The 27,783-nt window shown below is 31.6% G+C and overlaps 1 protein-coding gene across 5 annotated transcripts in view; it reads right to left on the bottom strand.

The window, feature by feature from the left end:
- Positions 1-27,783, bottom strand: part of LOC148282460 (uncharacterized) — a 100,189-nt gene that overhangs the window by 36,405 nt on the left and 36,001 nt on the right. Inside the window, exons 1-2 of one of the 5 annotated variants that reach the window (XM_088225038.1) lie at positions 7,213-7,295; positions 7,001-7,109 (exon numbers count right to left, since the gene is read on the bottom strand). The exons of 1 other annotated variant lie outside the window; for it this stretch is intronic. The gene's annotated coding sequence lies outside the window, so the exon portion shown is untranslated. Of the gene's footprint in view, positions 1-7,000; positions 7,296-14,611; positions 14,675-27,783 lie in introns of those variants that run through there. 3 more of the 5 variants (XM_088225037.1, XM_088225040.1, XM_088225036.1) reach the window with 3 other exon arrangements.

Genomic DNA, 27,783 nt, shown 5'->3' with positions numbered 1-27,783 from the left:
TATTTCAAAAACAAAATATATGAATATTGGGAAAAAAATGATACCCCAAGGGTTACAATATTAATATTGATAATTTGAATATAACTTCTGTGGACGAAAGAAAGTATCTCGGGGTCTACTCGGATAGATATTTGAATTTCAAAACACATTCTCAATATGTAACAAAAAAAAGATTTAAAAAAAATCATTTATGGGAAGATTACGAAATGTAATAGATATAAAAAGTAGTATTCTTTTATGTAAAACAATAATATGTCCACACATAAATTACTGTTCTTCCTTTTTTTTTATGTAATGAAGGAGAAATTAAAATAAAAAATATTCAAATTCTTCAAAATAAGGCGATGAGGATTATACTCAAAAGAAATATCTATTCTAATGTAGAAATAATGCACAAAGAAATTGGCTTGCTCGCAGTGAAGCATCAAATTAAATATAATGTAGCAATTTTTATACATAAAATAATTAAGGGGATGAATAAAATAAAAACAATAATAAAATTTAACCAACAATGTCTTACATATGAAGCAAGGGGTAAAAAAAAGATAAGATTACCAATGAGGAGAAAAACAATCTCAAAACTAATTGTACAAGGGATTGAAGCTGTACAATGAGTTACCTGAATAAATAAATAAAATAGAAAAAATCGAAATATTTCAAATTAATTTGAAAAAATATGTCATTGAGAAATTTTGATAAAAAAATTGAAATATTATTAAAAGTTTATATTAGTTTTTAAGATGTTATGAACTAACTTAATAAAGCATAAATAAATAAATAATTCAAAATTGTAGAGAATAAATTATCCATATTGTCCTCATTCAAATTAACTCATCTTCTTAACACATAATTAAAATTGTACAAAGAACAATAACAACAAAGCATCACGCCACGTTATTTCCCTGCAGGGTTAGCCGACTACCGATTTTTGAACAACTGTCAATTTTTATCCCCTCTCTACCCCCCTTTTACCTAGCTGATAACGAATCTACCGAGATCTACCGATATATTTTTCCGAATTAGCTTGATGGAGGTTAGCAACGCTGGGGTTAGCACTAAATATTCCCATTACGAAGTTTTTTTTTTAACAATTTATATAATTTACAAACATGTCGGCCTCGTGGCGTAATGGTCGGCGAGTTTGCTTACCATGCAAGAGGTTTTGGGTTCGATCTCCGACATGGTTGATTTGAAATATTTATTTAAAAGGGTGTTTTTAGACTAGAATATTTTATTGTCCCTGGACTAGTACCTGAAGCGTAAGACTGATCATCTTACCTTCACATAACAAAAAATATGAAGATACAATGCAGTGCCCTATGCACTATTAAGTGCGGAAAGGGTATGATGATGATGAATAACATAACACTTACATTTATGAAGTACAGAAACACGGGTAATTGTGACAACCAGGAACGACCCATGCCTCTCTGACTCGCTGGAAAATCCGTGAAGAGCCGGGCGACTTGTAATGCCTTCATAAACATTAGTATACATACTCACACACATACACATACACATACATGCATATATTTTCACACAATAAACATATCGTGAGCACACAAGGAAAACAGAAATCACAATTTTTGTTAGTTGGCAAATCGAGATTTTGCTATTAAGTACACTTTTGATTTAAAGTTTAATTTGCTTTGCATATAAAAATCATTAGCAATGTATTGCGTTAGTATAAGTGTTTTAGATTTTGTTTCATAGACTAACTTAATCAATATACAGTTATTAATTTTGTAAAAAAAACTTTGAGACATAAATGGACCTTTTTTTCACTAAAAGATAACATCTAGCTCTAAAATTTGGTGAAAAAATCTCAAAATGGTAAAACTTTGACTCGGTCAGTTTTTCTTGTATTCTCACGATATTATATTTATGCATACATAAATATTTTATTTAAATTATTTATTGACAATTCTTATAGGAATTCCATTGTAATAATGTAATAACTTATATTTACATATAGGTTATTAATTTAACAATACTTGGTACACTTCCACTTATTTATTTTACCAATTAGCAAGAGAGCAATTAAATATAGACTGAAAGAACATTTAGCTTCAAATAGATTAAATAACGATATATTAAACTATGCATCACATTTAAATGAATTAAAACATAATTTTGACGATTCAAAAAACATAAAAATTTGGTGCCTTTATACACGGAAAAATTGATCATTACTGAACGAGAAAAGCTGCCCGAAGAAGCTAACCGTAATCTGGTAGCCTTAGCATGTTTGTGCTGAAAGAAGTTAATCCAGAAGAACATAATACGCACTGCATTGGATTGAGAAAAGAGTTAAGTGAATTTTTCACTGACTGGGATTAAATTGATTGGACATAATCAATTCGCCGAAATGATTACAATTTTTTTAAAGCCTGCAATTCTTTTTGGAAGGCACCAGACGTGCATATCTGACAGGACCTATAACAGGGCCATGGATAGTAGAGAGAAGCTCTTTTCGGTTATCATAGAGATAGAGAAGGAATAAGACCACAGAATGTGTTGTGTCGTGTATTTAACATGTGTTCAGAAGATTGATTAGGATATCCACAGCAACACGAAGGGGAATCAATAATATATATATTTTTTTAAATTTCATTTATTTTACCATGACCTGATAAAAACTGCCTAGTCCACTGATCAGGGATAGCCCAAGACGATTTTAAGCGCTGGCGGATTGAAGGGAAAAAAAAGTAACCTTCCCTAAAGGAGATTATTAACAATGTGTTGAGTATGTCCAAATGTTTTTAGGCAGGGTAGATTTCAAAGCGTAGGGAGTTTTCAAGATTCCCTATTAAAAATGTTTTCCCTTTCGATTGCATAGACTTTATGATTCGTTTCTAAAGTCTAAAAGATTCTCTCTCGTCATTCCTCGCAACATATTTCTCATTGCCTCCTTTGATCCTACGCAGTAGAATATATAACAAACCTTCACATAAAAAATAGTTATGTGTATAATTCTCCCAAGAATCTTTATAAAATTGCTCTTATGAGTGGTGTCTCTAGTGTATGAAATGGTTTTATTCTCTTTGGCAGAACATACCGCAGTATCAATACCAAAAAACCCGGAGAGCTCTCTCCTTCCTCCTCCAACTTAAACACCGGCTTCAGATTGATTAAGGAAGTACAAAAGAAGTTCAAAACCCGCGAGGCCGAGGAAAGAGAGAAGGAAGATCTAGTTAAACAAAATACACTTGTACTCTCACAAAACAAAGGAAACCCCAAGCTAAAAGATCTTTACATTAGGCCAAATATAGTTACCAAGAGAATGACGGGTAAAAGGGGGAGGGTTACTTTTTTCATCGCGATTGCCAAGAAGAGTATTAAAAGTTTTTTTTTAAATTTCCGATTGAGATATTCCTTCAGTTGGGATTGGGAGTAGACGGACGCCACCAATAACAGAGGAACGCTTTCTTTTTTCACATTCTATTACCGTGATCGATTTCCATTCGAACAAACCGATTATTACTCAAAGCAGATTTGAATTTTGAAAAGAGTTCAGTCTTCTTTGTCCCCTGATCCATCAAATCAAAAATCCTTGGACCTTCCACTGAGAAATACCTCTAAGCTCTTAGCCAGTTCCACATTTGGTGTTTAGTAATTTGCGTTAGAGGAATATTTCGTTATTTTTTGTTGCGTTTTTTGTTTACTGGTGCCCCAAAAGTAAATTAGACACGCCTTAACATAATAATATGCACTATATAATCGTACGGACTTGGACTTTTTGAACATTAAATTTGATATATAGGTAGGAGAATATTTATACATAAATACATTGTTTTTTATATAGTTTTTTGGGTGATCATAAGCGGTTTATAGATTGCCAGAACGCAATACGATAAAACTACAAGTATCCGGATTAACGAGTGCTAGATTTTATCGCTTTTGAAATAATACAGCAAATCGGAATCAAATTCAAAACTTACTTAAATATGTCCAGCAAAGTTAATTGCTCAATTAAATTAAAAACTTGTCCTTTATGTTTTATTTCCTGATAACTATCTAGATATTTGGCAATCCGGATGGCTGGAGTTCGGATAAACGGAATTTTACAGAATTTATTTTTATTTGAATTCGATTCTCAATTAATTTTCAACATGAAATGCGAATACTTCATTGATGGTTAATCCAATTATTCATAATTTAATCCATAATAATTGGATTATCTATTATCGACCATATATAATATCTTATTGACTGTCAGACGTAATCAAGTTGTTTATAATCGGTCATAAAATAATAAATTAATTTGAAATTATCTGCTATAAAAAACGTCAAAAATGAGCAACTTTCCTATGATTTTATAAGAATTTTTTAAAACCTAAAATCTTTCACTCCTTTTTCAGGAGTTTTCAGGAGGAACAGAATTTCATTATTTTTTATATTACTTTTGTAAAGGAACATAAAGTGGCATTTGTTGGTTTACCGAATGAGGGGTTTTTTTTTTAAATTTGTTATATCGTATTATAAGCGATACGATTTTTCAAAGTTTTGTATTTCTGAAATAATTTCGCCTGGGACGTCAAAGGTTTTCTTCCCTTATTCTCGATCAGTTCTGCCCATTGGTCCATTCACGGCAAGCAAACCGGAAATCTTCCATAACTCTCTCATAATTGGTTGATTCATATAAACCAGTGACGTCGTTCAATGGAGTTCGTTTTTATCAATATGTTTTTTGATTATTTTTTAGTATATTTTCAGGACACTGCCTTACAATTTAATGCTTCAATTTTTACTGCGCGCAAGAAAATACTTATTGTATCCAATTTCCCGTAGGGCTAAAGTTCCTCATTATTTCACCTACTAGGCATTTAGGCAACTGCAAGGCCTGAAAATTCCTTATTATTTTTATGTTTTTCTTGCACCAGTTGAATCAACAATAACTCTTAAAAAATACAGACTTCCATTCTCTCAAAAATGTTTTCCATCTTTATTCAAAAATATTTCGACCGCTTTTTTATATTTATTTCGGCAAAGCGCGAATTAAGTAGTATTTACATTAAATATTTAATTTAATTTTATACAAGTATGTACTTAAATTCGCGTTTTGACTTTGCCGTTATATGTTGGTAGTTCTTTAAATAAAATAAAAACAACCGAGTAAAATTTCTATTGTTGCCCCTCTCGCGGTCTAGTAGTTAGCAAATTTGCCAGCAATGTGGTTTCATTTACCAGCATTTCAATCAAAATGAAACGTAAATAATAATTAAGATTTTTTTATGTTTGAAGTCACTTAGACCTTAGTTGGATAAAAACAATAAAAATGCGACTATACGTACAGACTTTTAATTAAATTTTATAAGACACTAAAAAACTGGGTAAATGACTGCGGTTAAAAATGTATTATGACATTATTTTTATCCAAAAAAAATAGTGTCAACGTACGTTAATAATATGCCATTCGAGATAATTTGATAACCTCACACAAAATTTGACCATTTTGGATAATTATCGAATAAAAACTTCAAGAAACGCCTGAACATTACTATTACTAACATCACTATATATATTATCCTTAGAATACTGACCTCCCTGTATTTAACAGGTTTTTTTCAAACATTTTTTTATCCCTTTTCTTTCGTTCGTTCCTCTTTCTCTCTCCTTTCAAACTCATTATCTGATTCCACATTCCTCAGCCTTTAATATGTACGACATAATGTACTTTTATTTAAGTTAATATGTGTAGGCTTTATCTCCCTATTCCATAACAGCTGGAATTTTTTATTTTTTTTACATGTACACGAGTATGTACCTTTTGATATTTATTTTCGTTTTATAGTACAATTTTTTTAACTGACTCTTCTCCTGATCAGTCTGTTTTTTGGTCGGCTAGAATATCTTGCAATAAGTCCGCCAAAGAACTTGTTCTTTGTACTTGAAGATTTAAATAAATAAATAATAACCAATGACGTATAATTAAGACAAGTTACAAGCTCGTAATAGATGGCATTTAAATTTGTAGGCAGTTGGCCATCCCTGCATCTCTTTCTCGCATAATTATTTACACGCATATTGTGATTCGCTGATTCTTTTAAAAAAATTCTTAAGAGCATCGCAATATCTGCCTTTTTCTTTTTTTCAAAGAAATATCAGCGTTCTTATAATTTACCTGAATATTTCAATTTTGTGACCATTTTCAACGAGTTGTAAATAATTCACTATTAGAAAATGGAAATCAAGTTAGGGTAGAGTGGGGTTCAAACTTCGGACCTCTGATCGGTGAGTTCGCAACACTAGCCAAGGGACCATAACCCGATTCCATCATATTGTAACTAGTATAGAAATAACGTGTCGATATATTATACGTCAGTGGTAATACCTACTCTTATGTTGTATAAAATACAAAAAATGTCATACACACAAAAATGTGTGATTCTTATCATCACCATTCCTTTTCCGCACCTAATGTTGCATAGGGCACTGCATTGGTACACCAATCGCAGCGTATCTTGATCATTTTTGTTACATGAAGGAAGGATGATCATTCTCACGCTTCAGGTAGCAGTCCAGTTACTATGAAATATTATATTGTGAAAACACCCTTTCAAATAAATATTTCATATCAACCATGTCGGGAATCGAACCCGTGACCTCTTGAATGGTAGGCAAACGCGCTGACTATTACACCACGAGGGCGACGTGTGATTCTTAACAAGTCACTAAAAAAACATAACATAACTTTTGGATGATTGTCAAATAAAATAACATTAGCATAAAAAGCAAAAAAAAAAATGTTCGCAATTACCTGTGTGATTTGAGATTCGTAAATAACCCCTAAAGAACTGTACGATTACGTCAGAAATTTCGGATAATTGTCAGGATTTGTGAAAATTATTTGCATGAAGTATATACGTAGAATTTAAAAAAAACTACAGACAAAAAATAATGCCTTGTCTTTAAGTATCATTGAAAAATCAGTCAACACTGCGATAACCAATTATTGTACATTTCCAAAACAAAATAAGTTGCCATTTTTTATAATTACCTTAATTTTGTATTCGTCCTACCTCCTACCACAACACAAAAAAAAAACAATTTCACAGCAAAATACTAAAAACACAATAACCGCACCACAGATAACTTATCATAGGTAACTGAAAACAAAATGAAAAAATAAATTACCACAAACAAAACACTTCTAAAAACATTGAAGATAGTGTAAAATTGTATCAGTTTCAACACAGCATATTTATTTACTTTTTATAATATTTGTATGGCACGTTTCATGCGATTCTTTTCGACTTGCACACTGTTGCTTTGTACAACCGAACTTTTGTACTAAGCTATTTGCAAATTACCATCTGACTGTCGCTCCGGCTTTTCCGAATGTTTTCGATAGTCGATAATATCACTGATCGATAACGAGATGAGATACCACCACAGCACTATTCGGCGGCCGGCGATTTGACTTTTAATCGAATATCGAACATAGAGCCATTGGAGAGGAATATCGACCGCTGTGTCCGGAATATTTTAATACGGAATACAGAGTGTCAACTGAGATATGATTATAATGAGTCGTGAGTTCGGGAGTTCGTGAGACATAGGAAGCCTTCCAAATTACACCAAAAAAATACCTACATCATTTGAAAGCGTTATTTTAGTACCAACCCAATAAAACAAGTGTTATTTTCACAGTAAAAAAATATCCGGAATAGTAGAGTTTTTATAAGACGAAGATAAGAAAAATACTTTATTTGTACATATGTTTTTTAATTGTAAGGGTTATTATAATAATTATTATTATTATGGATAACTTATATAGCGCCATTTTCGTTTATAATACCTCAAGGGCGCTTTACAAAGTGATATAAATTTAATTTTAACTTTTTAATTTAAGAAAAATAATGTACTTTGTCACCACATGCTAAGAATTTATTCAAATGATTTAGAGAACAAGTGGGTTTTAAGTTTCTTCCGAAACATCACTTGACTCTCACAGTTTCGGTACTCGTATAAGAAAAAAATTATAAGGTCTAGTCACGTTATGTCTCGTCTATAGCTCAATCACAAATAACGTGCTTTAAGCGACGTGATAACAATTTCTCACCATGGTTGTTTATCGTATTCGCGATCACAATGCAACATCCATGAACACCTAATATTAAATGTCGAATATTTACGTTTCGCGACGTATAATCCTGCTACACAATCACATAATTTAATTTCACCGGTGTAAATATGGAAACTATTCCAAAACTGCTATTTGTATTTATTTATTATTTATCATGCTGTTAATTGCATTTAGCCGGCGGTTGGCAAGCCAAATGTCAAGAAAAGCAGTTACCATCAAAGAGGTAATATAATATATTATTGGTCGCCATAGTATTTTTTTTATTAATAAATTTCATAAAAGGTACGTGTTTTTTAAAAAATTCTATACAGATCTACTTTTATACATCTAGTAAATGTTATCACTGTAACTCTCCAAAAAAAAAGACTATCTCTTGTGCTTGGGGAGTGACTTACACTGTTGTATTTGTTTATTTATAAGAGTTTATATAATTTAAAATATACGAGTATATGAGAGAAAAAATACATAGAATATATAAAGAAAAAGTTAATAATAATACATTCATACTAATTAACATTTAATGCAGTTTTTACACGTGTTCAAAAAAATTATTTAGATTTACTTTGAATGTATTTATTGATATATTATTTTTAATTGTATTTAGTTCATTAGGGAGATTATTATGATTTTTTACACATTTGAAGACAAACCTGTTTTGACCATGACTTGTGAGAAATTTAGGAATTTTAATATTATTTTGGTATCTGAGTGACTTATTCATCTCAAATTCTTTTATTTCTTATTCTTTAATTGTAATTTAATTCTCAGTTTTTTGTTTTAGATGCTCCTAACTATTTTGCTAATGCAATATATTGTATTATTTTTTATAGTAAAAACCGATTTCGAAACGTAAGTACGGGTTTTGCATGTTTTAATTGGTGTCCTGACGAAGAGGCGGCTACGTCTGGAAACCGGTAAACATAGAAGAGTCGCTATGTGGGTATATAAAAATATTTAATAACATTTATTGAATAATAGTTTGTCATCGGGTGCTCAGACATTAGTTTTAATCAAAATTAAAATAAAAGTAAAAGTAAGTGAACTGTTTACCCTGAAACGTCGGAACAAATCCAACACACACGGTATCACCCAAAAAAAACCATATTGATAAAAGTGAAAACCTTCGCACCTTTTTAGTAAATTTTTATTGAAACGGTTGTGGTCCTTTGGCTAGTGTCTCGGACTCACGGACCAAAGGTCCGTGGTTCGAATCCCACTCTACCCCAACTCGATTCCCATTTTCTAGTAGTGAGTTATTTACAACTCGTTTAAAATGGCTCTCAAAATTAAATATTCGGGTAAATCATAAGAACGCAAATATTTCTTTAAAAAAAAAAAATTTTTTTTTTTTCATACATTTTAGAGAAATTTCGTTGTACTATTTTATGCTCTTATTTTTACTGCGTTTAAGAAAACATTTTTTAAATCGTAGCTCTTAACTTTTTCATTGTAAATAATGATCTACGTATATTCGTGTACATTATATGGGAAGGCTTTCTTCTCGATAGGTAAATACTCTAATGAGTAATAATAATATATATGTGTGTTTCTTAAATGTATACGAAAAAACAAATACCTCGATTCGCACATAGAAACGAGCGTCACATACCTACTCGTAAATACTTAAAAACAAATTACGAAAGTAAACAAGAAAAGTCCGCAAATTCTGTGAGTAGTAGTAAGAATAATAACATACATAAGTGTTATATTGCGATTATGAATGTAGTCGATGTGTGATTTTCGTCAAAGAAGTTTCGCGAAGTAGTGGTGGCAGTTTATTTTCAATGAAAGCACTTATTAAAGTCAATAATAAAAATGGATATAAAAATCAAGAACGAAAAGCATAGTTACGATTTATTTCATTGAATAAAAAAAAAAGAAATAATATCAGATTAAAAACATGCCAGTCAGTCTCATGCACTGCACTCATATGATCCAAATACTAATTTATGCCGTAAAAGCACGCATTTTATACATTGCATAGTTCCAATTTGTGATCTGTCATGAAGAAGGCAGTAACGAACATTTTTAAAGTTTTGAGGAAATTGACGTTTTATGTATTCGGTATTTTTTAACCATGTATTTATCAAAACAGTTTTATTTAATTTAAATGTATTTATTGGAATAAGTTGATTAGAAGGATTACAATTATTTATCAGATGGCAGAAAAAAACACAACTTTTAATTTTCGCTAGATACTACCTTTTTGCTTGGAACGGCAGTACACAGTACCCCACAAAATAAAATCTTTACTACATAATTCAGCTCTTTTACACCGCAAAAATCTACGGATGAAAAACTTCTGCATTTTAATTCTAGAATGCCGAGAGATAAATATATGCAAAAAAAATGTAAATAACAACAACAAAAAATGTTCAAACATATGCAAAATGGTGAATTTTACACATTGTATAAACTGGCCACTCCTGGCTAGTCCTCCTCGGAACAGGTTTCCATATCCCTACTGAGGAGGATTCTTAAATTAGTTAGTATATATTTATTGTCATTATTATTTTTATTATTATGATTTACTTATATATAGATATAGATCGGGTTGTGGTCCTGTAGCTAGTGTCTCGGACTCACGGACCAAAGGTCTGTGTTTCGAATTCGACTCTATCCCAACTCGATTGCCATTTTCTAATAGTGAGTTATTTACAACTCGTTGAAAATGGCCCTCAAAATTAATTATTTAGGTAAATCGTAAGAACGCAAATATTTATTTTTCTTTAATTTTTTTTTAAAAATAAATATAGAGGCATTTTTGTAATATAATACCTCAAGGTCACTTTACAAAGAGATTCTATAGATACATAAATTTAATTGAAGCTTTTGAATTTGTAATTAAATTAAAACAATTTATTTTGCTACACATGCCACGGATTTATTCAAATGATTTAGAGAACAAGTAAGTTTTAAGTTTTGTCCGAAACATCACTTGACTACCACAGCCTCGCACCTCTGTTGGGAGAGCATTCCATGCCATAAGGCCTGCGACCGCAAATGCGCGTTCGCTGAATTTAGTGCGCTGTTTGCGTAGAGGTATAATAACTTTTGCTCTCGCCGTAGACGTAGCTGATCTAAGCGTGAGACGCCTGTCAGCTAGTTCATCTGGAATGTATAGTTCCCTTAGATATTCCGGAGCGAATAATAATGAATTATTCATAACAGCCAATGATAGTTCATTAGCCCTGTATACATTAATTTGCGTTATTGTGATTAACCAAAACATTTGTCTCCTGGGACCAATATCTTTTAGTCGTAAATAACCGTTTTGGAAAATGAGAAACAAGTTGAGGTACAGCGGGGTTCGAACCTCGGACTTCCAGATCCGGGTTCCTCGCCACTACTTTCCACTTTTGTCTATTTAAAAAAACATATATCCCTAAAGTTGAAATAAATAGAAATAAACAATTGAAAACTGTTCACAGGCGTTGCCTAGCATGTGAAAAAATTTGATCAGACGAATCTCGTCACAACAATAAAGGTTTCAGCTCTTTGACTTCACTAAAACCAATAGATGGAAGAATCGAAGAAATATGGATGTTTAAACATAGGCAAAATGGTGAATGTTACAAACAAACCATCACGCCGTTTCCCCCCAAAGGTAGGCAGAGAGGATAGAACGCCTCAACACTCTATCTTTGCATACAGATCTCGCTTCCTCTACATTCATACATCTTCTCATGCACGCGCGCCGATTATTCCGACTTTTGACATGTCCATCTTCAAGTTTTTATTGGATTTGGTCATGCCATGTCTTTCTCGGTCTTCCTCTATTTCTGCATCCATCAACATTCGCATTGTAAATATTCTTAGCCGTTCTTTCGCTGTCCATTCATTCTACATGTCCAAACCAGCGCAGAGCTCCTTTCTTGATTTTTTCGATAATGCTTGTCTCAGCCTTACATAATGTACAGATCTCTCCATTTCCCATATTTCCTTATCTAAAATGTTCTCCATCTCTGCTGTAATTTGTTAATCTTATTGGCTCCCTAGCCCTAGGGGGGGAAATCCAGTATTTTGTATACAAACATTTGGACAAACGCAAAATATTGTAATAAAAAACTATATTTTAAGTTCTTCCATCATTAACCAAACTAAAAACTCAAATAAAATTTCGTGATAAACTATACGTACATGTATTTACAATTTTTATCGTATCACTTGGCTTCATAGATACTTATTGCAAATGTTTAAATTGAACACTCAAAGAAAACATTTGATTTGCATTTAAAAAAATCACCAATGTAAGTAAGAAGGATACCTTATCGTAAGTAAACATTGCAATATTTTATAAACCACACAAATATCTACCGTTTAAGAATTAACCACAGCGTTATCAGGACACCTACAATATTATTGATAAATTATTTAAAACATGTAATATTACAATTCAATAAACCACGAAAAAGAAATCCCTGTTACTTTATACATAATTATATTTTAATGAATAACCCGCTGAGCCTCTACTTTCGATATAGGAAGAAGGATATAGAAAGAAGTTGTGAAAAATACACCATAACGCCCAGACCACTTGAGAAAAAAATATTTCTAATATTTTCTTACAACTGGCGGGAATCGAACCCGCGACGCCAGTTTCAGAGTTGGCTGTCTAACCAACTGCGCCTGTCAAATACGTAATTTAAATTCGAAAATTTTCCCAGCCTTATAAATACTCAAGAGACATATTTTGACAGCATCGTTTGCAAGGCAGATGTATGTATGTAAACGTGTGTAATCTTCACAATGTTTTTAATGTGTCCAAATGCTTGCAGACTGGCTGGATTTCCTCCCTAGGAAGTTATTCATATTTAAATTTGTTGCAACAGAAAGGGAAACCATTATTGAGAAGGAAATATGGAATTTAGGCATTTACATGGCCTATGATCTGTCATTGGCTGGTTTAAGTGGCCACCTCACACACTGTTTAACATTCACCATTCTGCCTATGTTTGGACATCCACATTTCCTCATCTCTTCCATCTGTTGACTTTTGTGAAGTAAAAGAGCTGAAACATTTATCGTGTGGGTGAGATTCCTGCAAGCATTTGGACATGCTCAAAAAATAGATGAATTAATTAACCGGGTAAAAGAAGTATAAAAATTGAAAAATTGTTTTCAGGCGTTGCCGGTTCGGCCGGATGAATCTCACCTATATGGTAAAGGTTTCAGCTCTTTTACTTTACAAAAGTCAACAGATGGAAGAGATGAGGAAATGTGGATGTTAAAACATAGGCAGAATGGTGAATGTTATACAATGTGTGAAGTGGCCACTTAAAACCAGCCAATGGCAGGTCATAAGGCTTGTAAACGCCTAGACTTCCATATTCCCTTTGCAAAAATGATGTCCCTCTCTGCTGCAACAAAATTTAAGTGTGTAATCTTGGTTGTAGTTTGGTTACTGCGAAATTCTTTCAAATAATTTATTTTATACATTACTTGTTTCCCTATGATTATTTTTTCCATTAATGTATAAATTATTAATATTTTATTTATTTACAAATACATAATTAATAGTAAAAATAGTTCGCAAAAAATCCCAAAAAGGCATGGCCTGTTCGTGGGTATACAAGGAAACGTTAAAGAATTTTTGCTCCTATAATAAATTAATAGACAGTTATAATATGTTTGTGTAACATAAGAAATTTAATTAATTTATGTAAATTTTCTATTGTCACGTTAAACGATATTTTTTTAATTTAAGATATTACGTGTACTATACTTTTTATTATCGTCGGAGGTTCAGATCCAGGCCAGTCAGATATTCGATCGATTCAGAAACCGCAGTCAGTAGTCCAACACGGTACAGGCTTGGAGAATAACAAGCAGTTATTGGATGTTTGCATAGTGATTTTTCTATCTATATTTATTGAAATATTTAGCATTTTAATCATCGTCAGATAAATATGCAAAAAATCAGTATAAAATGCAGGGCAAAAAACATAATGTGCTCTGCGTGGAGGCATGTTTTTTTTTTATTATTGAAATCGACATTACAGAATCAAAATCCTCTGAAATAAACAAGGTAAGTGAAATCTAAATTATTATTAAGAACAAGAAACGCCAATTAATTTTTAAATAGTATGTCGATAATTTTCAAAAATGTTTGTTTTTGTTTGCTTTGAACTATATTCCTGTTTAAATTAGTTAAAAAATTAATTTCGATAATACAGCGCTCAAACTCCCAAGATCTATCCCAAAGAACTCCAAGTTGTATAAAAAATAACATTACTAATCTATACATTCTGGATAATCAGGCATTTAAACCAAAATTTATATTTGGATGATTTTGTGACACGGTTGAGAACATAAAAAGAGATTGATTGAAACAAAGATGGGACTAATATTTCTTAGTAAACAGTCCTATCCAAACACTCTTGGCGTTTATGACGGGGAAATGAAGGAAATTATAGTAACCGATTACAGAATTACTAATTACGTACACACAACATGTGCTTATAAAGCGATAACCAATAATCAATGAATTAAACAGGCGTAAGTCGAGTAAATAATAAATACCTTTCTCCCCAGTCCAGTGTAAAGCTCGCCAATTGACCAGTTAGAACCAGCACGCAACCGCTTCTGGGAAAGGAAATTTTAGTTATAGAATTATTATGTACAAAAATATTACAAAGCAGATACCAGCAAACATAATTAAAATTCCCATAAATATGTATTTGTGTAACATAAGTGCGAGTGAATCAGCAAAACCAAAAATATTTTTGAAAGTCGTTACAATTTACAATATGCGATTCGCACACAATGAAAGATCTCGAAAATATGAACAAATATGGAAAAAGAACATTGAAATACATATGTGGTCTATTTATGTTCAAATTTCTTGCCAACCTGTCTTAAAAATGCCACTACCAAGAGAGACAATGGCAAAATGAGAGAGTGACTATTGACTATCTATTATTGTACAGTCGAACTCGGTTATAACAATCACGGAAATAGCGAGATCTCGGATGTAACGAGGAAACATTAGTTGACATTTTAGATTTTTTTGAAAAATATATGTAAATCAATAAACACACATATTGTTTATATTTTTATGTATTTCATTGCTTTATATTTGTTTTATTATATATTATACTATATTATTTATGTTTATAATAATAATATTAATAATAATAATTATGGATAACTTATATAGCGCCATTTTCGTAATATAATACCTCAAGGGCGCTTTACTAAGTGATTTTATAAAGATATAAATTTAATTTTAACTTTTTAATTTAAAGTAATATGTATTCTTGGCACATATATATACTTTATATCTGAATAATAATGATTTTTAATTTCTTACATTTGATTAGCTAGGCATTTATAATTGAGTAGTTTTAGTTTTTCTTTTTTACGTTTTTGTTTTATTAGTATAGGACTAATTACGCTCTAAAGATAAAAAAATCTCCATCTTAGAATAAGCTGTGCCATGTTAGATGGAGAATATCATAAACAGAGAATACTCCGTTTTCATTTTACATTAATTGGTTTTACATAGATTCCCTGTTATTAAGTATGTATATTATTTTTTTGCAATAAATGTATAAATAAAATTTAAAAAATAAAAATGATTTTCTTTATACAATTATTCACTGTTATAACCAGCTACTTCTCGGACATACCGAACAAAAATATTGTCAAAAAGTTTACAAAAAATCTTTAATTGTCAAAAAAATCATTCTCGAAATAAGAATCTAAGTAATAAAATCTTAACGGCCGGCTAACGTAAAAAATAAATACCGCCGGGCGTTGGGATTGGATTACCTTTATGATAGCTATGTAAGTATCTAAGTACCTAATTGGATTTTCCGCCGACAATATTGAAAAATGAACACACATGGTTTTTAAAAAATCCAAGACTTTGTGAACTTAGTAAGTGCCGGTTCGGAAAATTGTTACAATTTACAGCTGCCTTTGTAGTTTATGAATGACATGCTTGTTTTGGAAGTTTTTACGGTTTTTTTTTTATTTTTTAATGTTCTAGGCTCATTTCATTACACAATAAACATTACAAGTGGGTAATATCAAATGAGTTCTAGACCAGATCAGTTAAAAGTAAAAAAAAATGCATGAATTTTATGTACACATGTATTTATTTGTTTACTTAGTGAAAATGTGCAATAGTGATTGTTTAAAAAATACCTTTATCTGGTATAACGAGTAACGCTTATAACGAGCAAATTCAAGTGGTCCCTTCTTCCTCGTTATAACCAAGTTCGACTGTATTTATTTTTATATATTTTAAACCGCTTTTACACTTTTGGAAAATTGTTCAGTTTTATATTTGTAAACTGAGAAGTGATTAACTATACTAAATAAATTATTCTAAAAATACAAATGGAAATAAAATTATATAAATAAAAACGATAATGCGACTCGAACACAAAATAGTTAAATGACCCAATAAATTAAGTATTTTAGTTTTGTTGTTCCTATTATTATTTTTCTCATTTAATTTAATGTTCGTGTGTCTTTTTATTTATGTTCGCTCAGTACAAGTACATTCCTCCCTACACCTGAAACCGTTTTAAAGACCGTGGGTATTTCTATCGGTTTCACTTATACGAAACAGCAAAGTTTTTTTGTCAATACACGAGTTTCACTTTTAAAACTTTCAATTTCATAAATCCCGATTTTAATTGAATTTCACTCTACTACTTTCCCTGCCCCTTTCACTGTGAGTTTGGCATATTATATAGAGGGCCTCTATAAAAAGCGGACACAACTTACGTCAACAACTAATATTATACGTTTCGTTCTGCTGAAATAATATTTTAGCCAGCAGACAATTACATATTCAAATACAAATGAAGGTAACAGGAAGAAGAAAAAACGGTTACGACAAGCTAAAAAAGACAATCGAACATCACGCGCAACGTGCAAAGCACATGACTATTTATTATTTATTATGTTCGTGTAAAGAAAATATTTTGCACCGAGGATGTTGTGATTCGTAACACCTGGTATAGTGCGAATGTTTTCATACGAAACGGTAACATTTGGACAAACAATCAGGCGATTCAATAAAGAGATCACGATCTCTCCTTGAAACTGTTCACACAGAAGTAGAGTGATGGAACCAGAGAGAATAAGACACGTGACGTATTGGTAATGTGGCCATTTAATTAATCCCTTAAACGGGACTTTAGTAAATTTTAGGTAATAATACATATCGTCACCCTAACTTGTAAAGCTCGTAAATTTACAAATGGTCAAAAACAATATTTTGACGTTTTCTGGGCTGTAAATAATCTATATATGAGTATAACATGTAAATCCGTACAGTGCTGCACTTTTAAAAAAATATATGGATAAAAAACTTTTTTTACTCTTTTGAGACTTCCGAGTTTTTAAAGGTGGGCCGCCGATATGTGTATTCGAGAAAACTCATATTTATTCACAGTTTTTTATTTATTCTGGTAAGTATACACATACACACCTGGGCCCCGATTACAATGAAAAGTTAACAGAGTTATCTTCGACTGTATTTAAAGTAAAATCGAAATTTATGTACGAAAATGTGTATATTTGTATGCCAATTTAAAGTATCTTCGTCGGTAACCTGTATTGGACATGTTCAGAAAAAAAGTGTGCGTACTCTTTTTTTCATACAGAAAACTTAATTTTCTTTTATGGATTAAATTGAAGATAAATAACTGGTAACAGAAATATCTTCAATTGTCTATTAAGTCAAATCGATATTTATTGATTTTTTTTTATTTTTATATTAACGGTTCAGGGAACCTTTCACAATATATTTTTTTTACAGAAATAATCACAGCAGTGAACTATTCATTATGTAATATATAATATGAAATATAACTGAATTCAACTGAATAATTAAAACTAAACAAATTAGTAGAAGTATTTTTTTTTAACTACAAAAAAGTAAAAAAGAAACATAAAATATCCAAGATGACAAATAAAAGATAACAATTTAAGTGAGAAAATCCTAAGCTCTTAATATAACAAAGTAAAATTAAGAATAATTTAACATAAACATAAAGTGGCTAGTATTTAGCTAGGTAATAATGAAAAAGAAAAATAATGCTACAATTATACTTTATAAATAAAGGAAATGTGAATATTTGAAGTATTTTTGTCAGTAATATGCAATTGAACATGATTTAATAACTTTAATTAATAACTTTAACTTCATTTACATATAAGTTATCAATTAAAAATACTTGGTAATCTTATTTATTTATATATTATAAAAATCACATAAGCCAAATTACAAATAAATATTTTAATCAAGCAAGTGAAGGACTGCGGTATAGCGGAATACTTGAGAGGATCTATACTGTTCTAAGGAACCGATATGTTGCGGCAAAAAAAATATAGGGTCGTATTTGCAAAAGTGTACACGGATATAAAAAGTATGAATGTAATATATAGGTACAAATTAAGTTATAATTGTCAACAAATTTTCTGACTCTTTGCTTCCCATGTCTATCAACCATTAGCCATTTTTTTCCCAAAATTGAATTGAATTTTTCTTCGACTTATTTGTTTGACCAATAAGCGCATTCACCCTCTAGTGGGCATCTTCAGACTGGTGAATATTAAACAGTGTAAGGATAAATATGCCCATTAGAGGGTGAAAGCGCTAATTGGTCAAACAAATAAGTGGAAGCGTACCAAGTATTTTTAATTAATAACTTATATGTAAATATATACACGGTGTTTATTAAACCTGCCACATCCGAAACCACAATGATTTGTATGAGCAAGAAGACATATTGGCACATTAAAATAATTTATTAAACAAATATTTTTTTTAAATAAAATATTAAAAAAAGGAAATAGTTGCTTACTTCTGCAGGAGAGAAACGGGGGGGGGGGGGGGGAGAAGGGAATCTTTTACTGCGCCGCGCTCCCCTCACTCCTCCCATGCAGAAGTAAGCAACCGTTTGATTTTTTAAATATCTTATTTCTAAACATTTTCTTTGTTCTAAATATTTTTTTAAAAATGCTAATATGTCTTCTTGCCAATATTGAACATCGTGGTTTCGGATGTGAAAGGGTTTAAAAAACACCCTGTATAAGTATAAGTTATTACATATACGTTATTACACCATTTCAATGGAATTCCATCGAGAATTAGCAATAAATATTTTAAATCAAGTAATTGAACATGTTTGAAATAAAAGTTCTTACAAATATTAACGTTTTCGAAAAGAAAATTAGATTCGACTTTAAAGACGATGACTTTGTTCACTTCCCATTGTAATCGGAGCCACGGGGCCCTTGTTAAAACATATGCATTTGTTATGAGAGATAACATTGAGTATTATTATTTAAATCACATCCTCAACCTGGTACCTGGTACATTACGGTGAGTCTGAATAAATGTTCGCCTGGAGAATATAATAATGTTACTCTATTATTTCAGTGATACCGGGAAGTAAAACTAAGAACTAAAACTTGGAAAAAAATTACAGAAACACTGACACATTACGAGAACATCAGAACGGCGGCATCTTATATTGTCCGAGATTAGAACAATATCACATAAAACATTCTAAAACGAAACAAGGACAATCGAGACTAATACCCGTATGCAGAGACAAAACTTAAGGTAAGGAAAGTACATTCTAATTTCAAATGCAGAGAATAACCCGAAGGTGAAGACAATAGAATGTACCTTCCTCACCTTAAGGTTTGTCTCTGTATACGGGTGTAAAAATCGGGGACTGAAATTATGCAATAAACTACCAGATAAAACTAAACAAAAGACTAAGACAACATTTTCAAAAGAAGTGAAAAATAAAATCAAAATTATTATCAAATTATCATCAAAAACAGAGCACGAATTAAAAATAAAAAATTATTGTGTGAAATTAATGTAATAATTCGTAAGGGTTTATAAATCAATGTCAGATGTTTTTTTTTTGCGAATTTTAAAAGAAAATTGTACGTGAGTTAATTTTTCTGAAAACGGGACATTTCGGCGTCCCGAAGCTAAGCTTGGAGGCAACAGAACTGGCTACCTAAAAATAAGACGGTCCCGTTCAAAACAGGATATTTTATGGTCACGTTACGTATTGACAAACGGGACGTATGCTAAATGATCAAGTTATGTATTAACGAAATAGGTTAATAGTAACGGAGCGACTTTTACAACATGCGTGCTAAGTCTACTTAAAGATTTTTGCACCGTAGTGGGAGTGACTCAATTTAATGTAAGAAATTTCAATATTATGTTAATAAAATTTGTATAAAACCACTCACCGACTTATCTGTCTACCGGTTTCGAGACGTAACCCGTTTCTTCGTCAGGACAACAACACTACACCAACATGCAAATACCACTACACACCTTTACCATAGTAGATTTGCAAAAATATAAAATCGACATGCAGGTTAGACCCATGCTTCACTACGCCACCACCGAGGGTTAATGACTTATGAAGCTAATATTTCAAAAGGATTAGCAATCGGAAAATGAGGAAAAAGGGGGGGGGGGGTAGGGTGACCATTACAATGAAATATCGAATAATGGACTATATTGGAAAGTTACTTGATTATTAATTAATGGGACATTATTTTTCAAAGCCTTCTTTATGTAAAAAATCTCCATATTATTTACTTTCAGTCCTTTATTATTTATGTGTAAAACTTTAACACCGGTATCTTTATTAAATTCATGATTTGAGTCTATAATGTGGTTGGCGAAACCGGTAGACAGATAAGTCGGTGAGTGGTTTTATACAAATTTTATTAACATAATATTAAAATGTTGGACCACAAAGTTAATGCTTTGAATATTAATAATATATGTAAGAAATTTCGTTTATTTATTCGTTTAAAAACTTTTAAAAAATACCGATTTTTGTTTTGAAAGCTGAGCATAGGCAGAAATGTATTTAAAATAAAGAATAATAACCAATAATGAACTTGTGAGAACTCACTATATAGAGTGGCCAGACAATCAAAATAAAATGAAATTGTGGTGATAGAACTCACTTAGACCTCTAAAACTGAGGTTAATCATATTCAATAAAATATTTATCGTTTTCGAGAAATTTAACTGTACTGTTTTCTTCTCTTTGAATTTGTTTTAGTTACCTAAAATTATTTTTTAGAGGATAAATAAGTACTTTTTTTTCCTTTATCTAGTATATCAATAAAGTATCAAATCGCAATTATCATTACTGTACTTATCTACTAAAATTGGGTTCCTGGCTTGCTGCGGTGCAAAAAAAAAAACATCACAAAATTAAATCTATCGCACTGTCGTAAGGTGAAATACCAGGATCTTAAAATAATGATTTTATTTTATTTATTTCGAATACAAACAGATGCACAGGTTAAACGAATATTAAAAAAAAAAACTATGTAAAATGTATACATAGTAGGGCCTGCCATCCAATTATATGTATTCACTAAATAATACTGTAATAAAGCGACGACGGCTTGAAGTTTAAACTATATAAATAAAAAATATACTATATGTTAAAATAAGATAAATATGGACAAAACAAGGAGATAGTGGAAAGGAAAAGAAGGAAATTGATAAGGAGTGGTTAAGGATGATTGAAGGAAAGTGAGATTTAAATAGACATCTTCGACATGCTTGTTAAGTAACACTATTTTGATACAAAAAAAAATTTTTTTAATAATATAAAGACGAAGTATTTATTCGCCAAAATATAATTTCTGGTAACTAAAACAAAAATCTGTAAAAAAAAGTTAAATTTGAATATCTAGAAAACGTTAAACATTTTACTGAATGTGACTAACCTTTATTTTACAGGTTCAAGGGTGTTTTATATTGTCACCACATTTTTTTTCTTAGTTCGAGTATCTGGCCACTTTGTGTAGAACGAATGGATACGAAATAATGCTTCATCTGCTGCTTCACGCGCTAACCGACCATAATATATATATTATGCATATTTTAGACCGGCTATAATATATACATATTAACTCAAGTAAGTTCTGACATAATTCATTAACACTTTGTCAATAAATTAGTGACTTATCAGTACGTTGGTAGTCAGTACATAGCCGAAATGTCACGTTTAGCAGAAGCACGCTTTTAGACTAATTGGATTTTTATCGACAAAGCTATAGCGAAATCTGATATATTATGTAAGTAACAAAAAGTGAAAACTGCACAGATAAAGGTTGACATTACTTCGAAAGAAAGGTCACGTAAACTCGCCCTTGCTAATGAATGGGGAAGCCTGTGGCATGTATAATGTATGTGTATACGATCCGGAAACAGCCGACTTCACCCGAGCAGTCAGCTGCTTGTGCTCGTAACACGCGGTCATGTCAAGCTCACGCGTGTCTACACATGACGTCATGCTCTGACGTCACTACCAGTTTACATCTGACAGTAGGTAGAGTAAAGTAAACGATCGATTGCAGAATTCAGATAAAATATTGCATAAAATAATTTATGAAACGTCTTTAATAAAAAAAGTGTTGAGACTCATTTAATAACCAATAATCTATTTATTCATAAAAATATACGTTTTTATTTACTTGTGGCAATTTTTTGGGTCGATGCATCAGATCATATCGGTCAGATGATAGTTCTGTCCGAAACATCGCGGTATTGGCTATTGGCAAACTGTTTAAAAAACCTGAAAAAAAATGGTTTAAAATTACCATTATAAAAGATCGCAAAAATCGATTAACTTCAATGTTTTTTTGCAGATTATGTATATTAACATATTACAACATAGATGAAGAACATTTAAGAGAAGGTAATATGGAAGTCTAGGCATCTACAGGGCTTATGACCTGTCAATGGCTGGTTTAAGCGGCCACTTTACACACTATGTAACATTCACCATTCTGCCTATGTTTGAACATCCATATTCCTTCAATTCTTTCATCTATCGTTAATATAAACAGCTCCCCAGGGAGTTGAATCCAATCCTTGTCTACAAAAATTTGGACAAACTCAAAATATTGTTGATAAATTACCTGGTATATGAAGAAGTATAGAAATTGAAAAAATAATATTTTCAGGCGTTGCCTAGTATGTAAGTGAAATAATTCAATTAGATGAATCTCACCCGCATAAATAAAGGTTTCAGCTCTTCAACTTCACAAACACCAACAGATGAAAGAATTGAAGGAATATGAATGTTCAAATATAGGCAGAATGGTGAATGTTACACAGTGTGTAAAGTGGCCACTTAAACCAGCCATTGACAGGTCATAAGCCCTGTAGATGCCTAGACTTCCACATTACCTTCTCTTAAATGTTCTTCATCTCTGTTGTAATATGTTAATATAAACAGCTCCCCGGGGAGTTGAATCCAGTCCGTGTCTACAAAAATTTGGACAAACTCAAAATATTGTTGATTATGTATATATTACACATTACAGGGTTCAAATCAGTGGCGTCTTTGATACCAAATGTCTAGTGAAGCTCAGATTTTAAGGATAAGTATGATATGCGTAAATGCTAATTAGGTACTTACAGTAAATAACACAGTACGGACCACGTTTGTAGGCATTGAACATTTTTATATTGGTTGCTAGTTTTTTATCTTCATAATGTGTTGATATAATGCGAATTAAAATACATATTAGGTACTGGTGAATAGCAAGTATTTCTTAGTGAGGCTCAGCCTCACTTGCTTCATATGCTCCTTCGTCCCTGGTTCAAATGGTAAGTAGGGTCGTAGTAGTACACTCTTTATAAACATCTCTGACCGAGGGAGTGTGCCTGAAAAATTCGACGAAACGACATGTTGAGGTAATATCAGTGGTATTGCCCGGGGTTCGCGGGGTCTACGAGTAGGACTCGTTAGTGCATAACGATGGGGAGAGGGCGAATGGCGGGTTTCCATCGCCACAAAACTGGGAACACCTCAACTAGAATAAAGTCTGAAGAAGGGCAGCCGCTTCGACAGAATCAACATAAGTTCTGGTAAGGAACAAACAACAATGCAAAACATGCGAAACTTGCGAACCCCCTCGGCAAGCGGGCGATGCCAAATGCCAAAACCCCTCTGAAACAAACCATATCGAACTTTGAACCGTTTTGGCATGGAGGAGGATGGAGGACGCCTTCGTTCAGGAGTAGACGGAAACGGGCTGAAGAAAAAGAACAGACTTACACATTTTTTTACTTTTTTTAATAAGAGAAATACTTAAGTTCTTATTATTTTTTCAAATATTTCAATTTTCAGAAAATTTCCTAAATGTCGGAAATAACGTGCTGTAAAAATGTAAATCGAGTTGTAGTAGAGTGGGATTTGAACCTCGGACCTTTGGCTCGTGAGTCCACAGTACTACCACAACCCGGTTCATTGTAATAAGAGGATAAATTTTGTCCAACAGTTTTGAGTATGTCCAAATATTTGCAGACAGGCTGGATTTCCTCCATACGGAGTTCTTTAGATCTAAATTAGTTGCAACAGAGAGGGAAAACATTGTCGAGAAGGGAATACGGAAGTTTTTATTTACAGCGCTTACGACCAGCCTGTCTGCAAACATTCAGGCATACTCAAAACATTGTTGAATTAACTACCCGGTATAAGAAGAATAAAAATGTTTTCAGACGTTGCCTAGTAGGTGAATTAGGTCAGCCGGGTGAATCTCACCAACATGATAAACGTTTCAGCTCATTTACTTTACAAAAGTAAACAGATGGAAGAATGAGGAAATGTCGATGTTTAAACATGGGCAGGTGATTGTTACACAGTGTGTAAAGTGGCTACTTAAACCAGCAAATGAAAGGTCGTAAGCCATGTAAATGTCTAGACTTCCATATTCCCTTTTCAAAAATGTTTTCCCTCTCTGTTGCAAAAAATAAAAATATAAAATATGTGTGTTTGTAGTGGGAGATAAGAACCTTTGAGCTTTGCGAATAGGCGTTTCCTTTAACAAAACAGATAACAAAGTAAAGTAAAATAATCATCCAATGTGTGATATTAATGCGTTGAACTTTCCTCTTTAAACGTTTGTTTACTGTAGATTATTAATTATTACCATAAAACTGGTTTTCTATTATTTTAAAATAAATTCACCGATAAGTCGGTGGAGAGTAACGCGAGCATAGACAGTTAACTTGACATTTAAAGCAATTTTTTTTAAACTTCATTATATGGGTCAATGATTATTGAATCACGTGATTTATTTCAATTAATTTTATCAGCTGATATTGATCACATGATTGAAATTAAATCTTATCAGGAAGTAAAAAAAGTAACCTTAATACTATCACGACTTCAAAGAGTGATATATTATTACTAACACTCATTCAACAATAATTGTAATGATATGATAATCTACGGCATTGTAAAAATAAGAGCCATTTCAAAGTAGTTGGCTCATTAAAAAAACATATACAAACAGTTTTTTCGAGAAATATACCTAGATAGTTGCGTTACATAAAGTTATGATCATTTTTGGTTTTTCTACTGTATAAAAATAAATGCAAATGACATTAATATCAATAATTTATTATTATTTTAATCATACAGTATTAAACGATAAACAAGATACAAATGAACAATTTTAAAAATAAGACCAATTACAGATTTCACATTTATATTTATGACTAGCTATTACCCGCTGCTTCGCTGAAGTGGTATTAGAGAGAAATTAGTTAGGTAATTAATTCGTTTTTTTTGTTTGGCAATAAGAAATTTCCAGATGGAAATATGTTTTTTCGGGACAGAAAGTAGCTTGTATCAATTGCCGGTCCTCGCTTATAATGTTCACACAGAAAGTAATCTTTTAGTTTCTATATTGAAGCAGAACAGTGAGGGACTTGACCAAATTTGAAATTTAGCAATTTAAAAACATTTCATTTCGAAGTGATATTGATACATTTGAGGCAAAAGCGATGCTCAAAAATCAATGTACAAAAATATTCTGAAAAAAAAATTAAACTCATTTTTGGACTTGACCATTTTTGAATATAACCTCCTGGAATACAAATTCCTACTACAAAACCAAAACGAAAAGTAAAACAAACTAACTATAGATAAAGCAAGTATTTTTTTTTTAAATCCATTATTAATTTCTAATTGATTATTTATGACATCCCGCATTACCGCCTACCCATTATCAAATAATGTTACTCTTTGTTGACATAGGAATATTTTTTTTTTCATTGTACTTATTTAAATTAGGGATGAAAAATAAGTATACCATTTTATTTCTCACATAATCTGGCAATTCCTACACAAAAAAAATATGTCAATCAGTCGCTTCGTCGACGTAAAGGAAAAACAAACCAAAACACCTTCGCATTTATAATATTAGTATGGATGGATACAGAAGTAAAAAACTAAATGAAATAATGTATTTTAAATAAATTAAATAAATATACATGAAAGGGATACGACGTGGTGTCAATTACTCGATATAAAAAATTATGGAAATCCGTTCACTGCTCACCTCAGCCCGTTTCCATGCACATTTATATTTATAATCTTAATACCACACAACTGAATAATTAAATTACCTATCTGCATTATATTTTGATATTACGTATTTCATATATTTATGCGTATCGTAACATTAACATATCTGTCTATGAATATGATTTTAATTAATACACGTGCATAAGATTCTAAGTTAACATGAAACATTGAATTCTTCAATTGAAGATATATACTCGTATGCATATGAAATTGTATGGACGAATAACTTAAAATTGTATGTATAGTATGTATCTTTGTTGAATTACCTTACAAAATAAATAAATTAACATTCTAGCAACTTGGGACATAAAATTGATAATTTAGTCGTAATGGAATTGTGTACAAAAAATAAGATAAATTGTTTTGGATGGAATTGTATACAGGTGTTCTTTAAACCCTGTCACATCCGAAACCACGATGATCAGTATGAGCAAGAAGACATATTGCCACATTAAAATATATTTTTAGAACGAATAAAATTTAAAAAAATAAAATATCATAAAAAGCAAATGGTTGCTTACTTCTGCGGGGGTGAAACGAGAAGGGGGGAGTCTGATACTGCGCCGCGCTCCCCTCACTTCTCTCCTGCAGAAGTAAGCAACCATTTGTTTTTTTAAATATTTTATTTTAAAAAAAATTCTTTGTTCAAAATATTTTTTTAAATATGGTAATATGTCTTCTTGCCCATACTGATCATCGTGGTTTCGGATGTGACAGGGTTTAAAGAACACCCGGTATACTATGTATTCTTACTACCTACTTGAGTTTTCCTCGAAGTTGAAGATTCTTAAACACCAATATTCAGATCGGAATGGATATTTGAACACTGTTTTTCTCTCTCAGAAATGCCTCCCCGATGCTGTGCGAAAAAGACAACTGTACTAATTTTAATTATAATAATAAAAATACTTTATAGTTTTATTCCACTTTTATTTATAATTATTTTATAAATTTTTACCTGTGACCGGGATTCGTCGTGACCGACATCGTCAGACCGGTCACGACGAAACCCGGTCACTGGTAAAAAATTATAAATAAAAGTGGAATAAAACTATAAAGTATTTTTATTGTTATAATTAAAATGCAGTTCCACCAAGAAATGTCAGTAGAAAAACTCAATGTACTAATTTTGCCTAACTAAAATCGACAAAATCGACGTTTGGCTTTCCCGTTTTCCGTATCCCAAAACTGAACCGATCAGGTTATTTTTTAAGAAAAAGTATCAGAATCAAATTTTCTGTGTCGGTACCTTCTCAGTTTTCCAAAATATAAACCATATTG

The sequence above is a fragment of the Micrasema longulum genome, unplaced genomic scaffold, assembly GCF_059751315.1.
Source record: "Micrasema longulum isolate JH-2025_06_02 unplaced genomic scaffold, ASM5975131v1 h1tg000326l, whole genome shotgun sequence".
Lineage (NCBI taxonomy): Eukaryota > Metazoa > Arthropoda > Insecta > Trichoptera > Brachycentridae > Micrasema > Micrasema longulum.
The sequence above is the reverse complement of the archived record's forward strand: the minus strand, read 5'-3'. Positions and strand labels throughout refer to the sequence as shown.